The sequence below is a fragment of the Cherax quadricarinatus genome, chromosome 27, assembly GCF_038502225.1.
Source record: "Cherax quadricarinatus isolate ZL_2023a chromosome 27, ASM3850222v1, whole genome shotgun sequence".
NCBI lineage: Eukaryota > Metazoa > Arthropoda > Malacostraca > Decapoda > Parastacidae > Cherax > Cherax quadricarinatus.
In genome coordinates this window covers 31,720,940-31,728,439 of record NC_091318.1, presented here as the reverse complement: position 1 = coordinate 31,728,439, position 7,500 = coordinate 31,720,940, and the positions used below count along the sequence as shown (strand labels likewise).

General features: G+C 44.9%; 1 protein-coding gene across 1 annotated transcript in view; it reads right to left on the bottom strand.

Annotated features, from left to right (window-relative positions):
- Nucleotides 1-7,500, bottom strand: part of LOC128691012 (G-protein coupled receptor GRL101-like) — a 605,305-nt gene that overhangs the window by 392,644 nt on the left and 205,161 nt on the right. The window lies entirely within an intron of this gene.

Below are 7,500 nucleotides of genomic sequence, written 5' to 3'. Positions count from 1 at the left end.
GTCTTCACTCTCTCCAATCTAACATGCTTACGCATGCTTGCTGGAAGTTCAAGCTCCTCGCACACTAAACCTCCTTTATCCTCTCCCTCCAATCTTTCTTAAGCTGACCCTTCCCCATCTTTCTTCCGTTACAGATTTATATGCTCGCCAAGTCATTCTATTTTACTCCATCCTCTCTAAATAATCCCCCCTCCACCCTTTCAGCGATCTGGATAATACTTTTAGTAACCCTGCACCTCCTCCTAATTCTTCAACTTGTCGGTTTTAGAAACCATTCATCACAAGGTTAGTTTTCTTGGTTGTTTATTTCTCTGTTATTTAAGTTTTTTTCTGTATTAAGCTGTGCATTATTTTGTATAGATTAAATGTTGACAGCGAATAGTTCGAAAGGGTCTAGAACGGACTCGTGAAATGTTAGTTTTCTCTGTTGTTCAAGGTATTCTCAGTGTTATTCAAGTTTTTACATTTAGTTTACTAATACACTGTGCATTCTGTGGTATAATTAACTCTTTTTGTGCTTAAAAAATCTTAAAAAAAACAGCATTTACATGTAGTTCGTAGGGGTCTGGAAGGGATTAATCATATTCACATAGAATCCAATAGAAAAATTAGGTTCGGGTCACGACCAAATAGGGCTGCAATCAGAGTTTTGGAACGAATTATGGTCGTGAACAGAGGTTCCACTTTACGTATGTATATACAGAGCGTGCAGGGTGCTGCATACATTTTGTGTAAGTGAAGAACTAACAAGGTTGGCAAGGGCCAGTTTCGGCAGACACTATTGTGGGTATCCATTGGAGATTACAGAGTCGTCACAATCCTGTGCATTAGACCATTGCTTCAAAATCAGTGAAAGTGCAGTGTGCATGTGGGATGATGGGGAGTAGTGCTGGTTTTGAGGGGATCCTCCCAGCGGAGGTGTGGAGGTTTGTTTACCCTTTGTGTTCGGCCAGGGTTAGGGGGTAGTGGTCGCTCAGGACTCCATCACTGGATGCTGAACAGAAGAACACCTTGGTTAATAATGAGAACATGGTGATTAGTGTGCCAAATGGCAAGAGTTTCTCTAAATGGAATAATAAGTGCACAACAATAAGCAAAAGTTAGTGATGTGCATCTTTAGTGAACAGATAGGGTCACTCCCCTCGCCACCCATCCCATATCCCTTCCCCCACATCCCGGTCTAGGCCTTCTGTCTGCCTGACCAAAGATGTTGCATTTTAGTGCCCCACCAATTACTCTCACTACCGCTCGCTACTTCCCCACCCTCATACCCCATGCATCCATGCTGTCCGTCACCCGTTATCCCACAGCTGGCGCCCTCCCACGCCCACGATGTCAGTAATGTCACAAAATGTACTGGGTTTCCAGGAATCTCCACGACGAAGACAACGCCTGGGAATCCGTCCACGAGGCAACTGCCAGGTGGGCCACAGGGAATGTGCACATAATCCCTAAAATGGCAACATCCGTGCACACAATGGATGTCTAGGCTCCCGGAGAGCTCCAAATGGGAATAACCAACAGCCTCTCCCAGCAGACAGAACTGACAGCTACCCTGACTTCACCTCTACAGAGGAGCTAATATCTCCAAACTAACATCCACCAGGACGCCGACACACATCCCCAAAGCAGCTTGCCTTCAAACTGTTAGCAAATTCGCTAACCTCTTGGAGAAAGTCAATGATACCCCTGCAAACAACGAATCCTGGCACAACCTACTGCTATTTGGCAATGCCTGTCTGGGTGGCGCATCAAGGAGGGACAAGTCACAAGCAAAATCTGTTATTTGGTCAATAAATGCATTCCCTTGAGATGACAACCTCGTCCGTCTCCCCTCTAGGGCGACAAACACCCGCCAGGCAAATGCCAACAACAGGACACCTGACGCCTCAAAAATCAGAGCCCGAATTAGCAAAATAATAGAAGAAGGTAATACTATTGGAGCACTGAGGCTTCTAAATCAGTGAGGATACCATCGCCCCTAAGGACGTCATTACAGCACAAGCCATGAAGGACAAACATGCACTCAGGGCTCCCAGTACCAACATTGACCTCCTGATATTGAAGCATGTAGCGACAGATTATAATATCTTCCATTTTTTATATAATACACTGATGGAGAATTTTCTCATTATGTTTGAAATAACCAGCAGGTGCGACAGTATTAAAATATAGTTAATAAAAGCATGAATATGTATTTCCTTACAATACAAATGCTAAAAGTGGAACGGAAAGGAAAATATGGGAAAGGAAAAGGTGTGAACACTAGCAATTGAGGGTTCCAACTGGGAAACGAATCTCCAACATAATAAGCACGGCGAAGGCTGCGACAAATACGAAATTTAATTATTATCTTATTTCTTTATTAACGCTCCAGATGTTTCTTCATCCATCATCAGAATTTAAAATATATTAAAATAAAATTCTGAAAATTAGACACATGTGCGACATCTGGGTATCTTTAATTGTAGACGTTTCGCTAACCAGTGGCTTTATCAATACAGATTCTAGGACATAACTTGAAGACAGTAGAACTATATACAAAAGATGAGGTAATCAGTCCCTCAGCCTTGGAGTTGGTGCGTAGAGCACCATAGTTGAAGAGATTCTGGAGCACAAACAGGGAGGCTGGCGCTTAAATAGGCGTCAGTGGATAGGGACGTGTAGCAGACGAGGGCATAGTCACTGGTAGGCGGGATTCCCCAGTGGAAGTAGGTCATACCCAAGGGATGGGTTAGTGGTAGTAGTAATTGCAGTAGCCGTGAAGAAGGTTATATAGATGTCCTCTGAACCAAAACTCCATGATGTTGCAGTGTCTAACAAGTTGTACATGAATGGTATACAATACGTACAAGATGAAAATTAGGTGAAAGGTACTTGAGTATTTATAGGATGGAGTCAGGTGGAGAATGCTGGGTCAGGGGGAGAATGCTGGGTCAGGTGGAGAATGCTGGGTCAGGGGGAGAATGCTGCATGTGACAATCTTCCAAGTAGGGTGATAGGGGCTAGGACCTTGGGTAGCTTTAAAATGAGATTGGATAAGTATATGAGTAGACTTTCTGCAGTGTTCCTCCATTCTTATGTTCTAATGTGGGATAACGATGAAGAAGTTTCTTGGCAAAGGGTTCAGCTATGTTATAAAAGCCGTTGTTTTGGTTGAAGTTGTTGGATATAGAGATAAGTGATGATTCCAGGATTCTTCGGTATTGAGTGTTGTCTTCTCTGGCGATAAGTCATGCGTTTCTGTAGTTGATTAAATGGTTGTATGAATTTTTGTGTTGAACACAGGTATTCGTTGAATCGTCAGATCCGCCTGCATACTGGTGTTCTGAAATACGTGTTTGGAGTTCTCTGGATGTTTCGCCCACATATAATGTGTTGCAGTCATTGCAATGGGTTATGTATACCCCTGCAGATGATTGAGGCTTGTCCTCTCTATTACTGGTAATGCTCTTGATGGTTGTGGTTGTGGAGGTAGATACTTGGAATGAGGTATTGGAAAAGATGTTGGAAACGTGTTTGGCAATGGAGTTGGTGGGGAGGACTGTGTATCTCTTCTCGGCAATGTCTTCTCTGTATGTGTTAAAGATGTTTAATGCCCGTCGTCTGCAGTCTCTAATAAAGTGACGAGGATAGTGGAGTTTAGAAAATACTTGTTCATTTAGAGAGCATTCTTCCTCAAGGAACTCATTGCTGCAGATTCTGAGTGCGCGCAGGAAAAAGGCTATAATTACACAACGTTTAGTTTTGGTGTCGTGGTGAGAGTAGAAGTGGAGATCGTGTTGGTCGGTAGGTTTTCGATAGACTTTAAAACGGAGTTCATGGTCAGCTTTACAGAGAAGAACATCAAGGAAAGTAAGAGTGTTGTCGACTTCTTCTTCAAGTGTGAACTGGATTGAGGGCTCGACCTGGTTGAGCTTGTCTTGGAGAGCTTGAACGTTGAAGCGTCTGGGAGTTATGAGGAGAATGTCGTCAACATAACAGAGCCAGGTGACAGAAGAGGGAATAATAGTGGAAAGTAACCCGGCTTCCATATGTTCCATGTATAGGTTCGCCAGGACGGCACTATGTGGTGAACCCATGGGTAGTCCAAAAGTCTGTTGAAAAAGGTGATTTTCGAAAGAGAAACATGTAAACCCAACAAATAGTTCAACAAGGTCGATGAAATCGCTGGCTGCAATAGGAAGATCAAGTGAATCGTCAACTTTCCTGTGCAAGATATCGATGGCTTGTGTAGTAGGTACCTTGGTGAATAAGGAAATTACGTCAAGGCTAGAGGGTTTCTTGTTCCTGATGTTGATGTTGCGAATGAGATTGAGATCACCCGAGTGTCTGAGATGTGCTGGACTGAGTTTAGAGAAGCGTTTAGCGAGAATTCCTGAGAGTTGGTGGGGAGCATTCCTTATTCCGGAGGACATGGGCCTCAGTGGGACACATGGCTTGTGAGTTTTTGGCAGGCCGTACATTCTGGCAGGTCTGGGGTTGCTGGAAATGGTGTGCAGAAGTTTCTTTCCTTGTTCTAAGTCCCTCAGAATGCGGTGAGTCCTGTGAAGAAATGTTTAGGTAGGGTTGTCCACTTGGTTTGTTGTGAGAGGTTTGTAGGTATCTGGGTCATTAAGTAGATTGAGCATTTTCTTCCTGTAATCGTCATTGTTCAAGATTACGAAACCACCACCTTTATCAGCAGTGGTAACCCAGATGGTCGTGTCTTCCGCTAAAGCTTTAAGTGCAATAATGTAACGTCGAGGTATGACTGGGGAGCTGTGTGTACTTCAGGGAAAAATCAAGGTTTTCCCAGGAGCTGTTTGGTTATTTTCTTCTCCTACTACCCCCTATATTCTGTATTCTATGTGAACTTTATTTATTGACAGAATACACTGACAAAACAATACAAACATGAATACATTGATACATTATATCAAATATTATAAATCTCCTCCAGCTCCTCCGAAGCCAGACGTGAGCCAAGAATGCAACAAGCATTTCCCCTCTGGATGGCCACAGTGAGGTGCTGGAACATAAAAGTGGTCACCTTCGGGGGTCTGGTGGTGTCGATGAGCTTGTAACCCAGTTCTTTAAGGAAGTGGGTGGCATTTTTTCCTCATAATCCCGAGGTCTCTGATCCCACAGGGACTTATTGATACTGGTGGCTTATGTCTCTGTACATGCCCATCTTGTACTCCTTCCTGTGATCAGCAGCTCCTTCCTGTCGCCCAACACTGTGATGGATGTAGGTGTCAGCCAGTGTTGGGACACAGGTATAGTCCAATGCAAAGAGCCTGCCATTTTTCCAAGGAAAGATGGTGATCCCATCAGGGCAGTTTGCTGGGTTGTGAGTATTGTTGGCTACTAGGGATCGAGAGCTCTCTCTCGGCTGGGCATCTAGGTGTAGTAAGACTTCTCTTTATGATGTCGTTGACTTCATTGTATCTTGCGTGCCAACCCTTGGTTCTGGAACAGTTAAGACCATGTGGATCATATTGGTCGGTTTGTGCATCACCACAATTACACGTATATTCCATGTGAATTGGGGCAGTGAGGCGGAGAGCCACTGCAATACAGAGAGTCTTAGGGTCGAGGTGTGTTCCCATTACCGAAATGGGAACTGTTTGGAGGAAGTCCTCGGAGTGAAGTGCACTCATGGCTTGGAGACGGGCAGTCTCCCTGTCTGATGTTACATCCTTAAGCATGTTGGCAAATACCTTTTCAGCGATGGGACCATCCCAACCTGCCTGTTTCTAGGCCATTGTTGCGATTGGTTTTGGTGCTCGGGCAGCTAGAATCTCCCATTCAGTGATGGCGCTGGCATAGTTGGGGTCTTGTATTCCTGCTGAGTCACTGAGGTTGTCCGGAAGAATTTGTTTTCTTAATTCATTTTATGGTATGGAAGAGGATAGGAGAGCTGGTTGGGCAGTCATTCTCCCTGTGGTTGAAATCTCCCAGAACCAGTAACTTTGCTCTTCTGGCCACCTCAGCTAGTATGTCCACCATTGCTCTGTTGCTCTCTTCATATTCCTCTCTTGGTTTCCTGCAGTTCTGTGGCAGGTTATACATCACTGTAATGACTACCTTATGTCCCCCAGACTGAACTATACCTACTATGTAATTCCTTTCTCCAATCTCGTCTATTCCTTTTATTTCCTCAAATCCCCATCTGTTTTTAATGAGCAGTGCAACCCCTCCTCCCCCACTGCTACTTCTATCTTTGCCCAGGATCTGATATCCAGGCGGGAAGATTGCGTCTGTTATCATCCTAATGAGTTTCGTTTCTGTGACTGCTATGATGTCTGGGGACGTCTCCTTGATTCTTTCATGCCACTTCTCACATTTATTCGTTATTCCATCCGCATTCGTATAACAAACCCTCAGCTTCTTTTCTAAAACTCTAGTCTGGTGAGGGTGGGGAGTGGGAGCCCTAGTGAGGGCCTATTGGAGGTTGCTGTGGGAATGGGGCTGTGATGAGGGAGATGGGAGCAGAGGGCGGGGTTTGTCATAAGAGGGGTGGGGCAGAGGGTACAGTGTGGGGGTTTTGGTTGAGATTGTTCAGTTGCAATGGGGTTCCCGTGATTGGATTCCTTCCGTGTGTGTGCGTGTGTGTGTGTGTGTGTGTGTGTGTGTGTGTGTGTGTGTGTGTGTGTGTGTGTGTGTGTGTGTGTGTGTGTGTGTGTGTGTGTGTGTGTGTGTGTGTGTGTGTGTGTGTGTGTGTGTGTGTGTGTGTGTGTGTGTGTGTGTACTCACCTAGTTGTATTCACTTAGTTGCGGTTGCAGGGGTCGATTCACAGCTCCTGGCTCCGCCTCTTCACTGGTCGCTACTAGGTCACTCTTCCTGCTCCAAGAGCTTCATCATACCTGTTCTTAAAGCTATGTATGGATCCTGTCTCCACTACGTCACTTTCCAGAATATTCCACTTTCTGATAACTCTGTGACTGAAGAAATACTTTCTAACATCCCTGTGATTCATCTGAGTCTTCAACTTCCAACTGTGACCCCTTGTTGCTGCGTCCCATGTCTGAAACATCCTGTCTCTATCCGCCTTGTCGATTCCTCTCAGTATTTTATATGTTGTTATGATATCCCCCCTAAATCTCCTGTCCTTCATTGCCGTCAGGACGATTTCCCATAACGTCTCCTCGAAGGACATGCCCCTTAGCTCAGGGACTAACCTTGTTGCAAACCTTTGCACTTTCTCTAACATTCTTACGTGCTTGGCTAGGTGTTGGTTCTAAACTGGTGATGTATACTCCAATATAGGTCTAACGTACACGGTGTACAGGGCCCTGAACGATTCCTTATTGAGATATCGGAATACTGTTCTTAGGTTTGCTCTTCGCCCGTATGCTGCAGCAGTTATTTGGTTGTTGTGTGCCTCAGGAGATGTGCCTGGTGTTATACTCACCCCAAGATCATTTTCCCTGGGTAAAGTTTGAAATCTCTCCTCCCCGAGCCTGTACTCCGTCTACGATCTTCTTTGCCCTTTCCCAATCTTCATGACTTTGCAC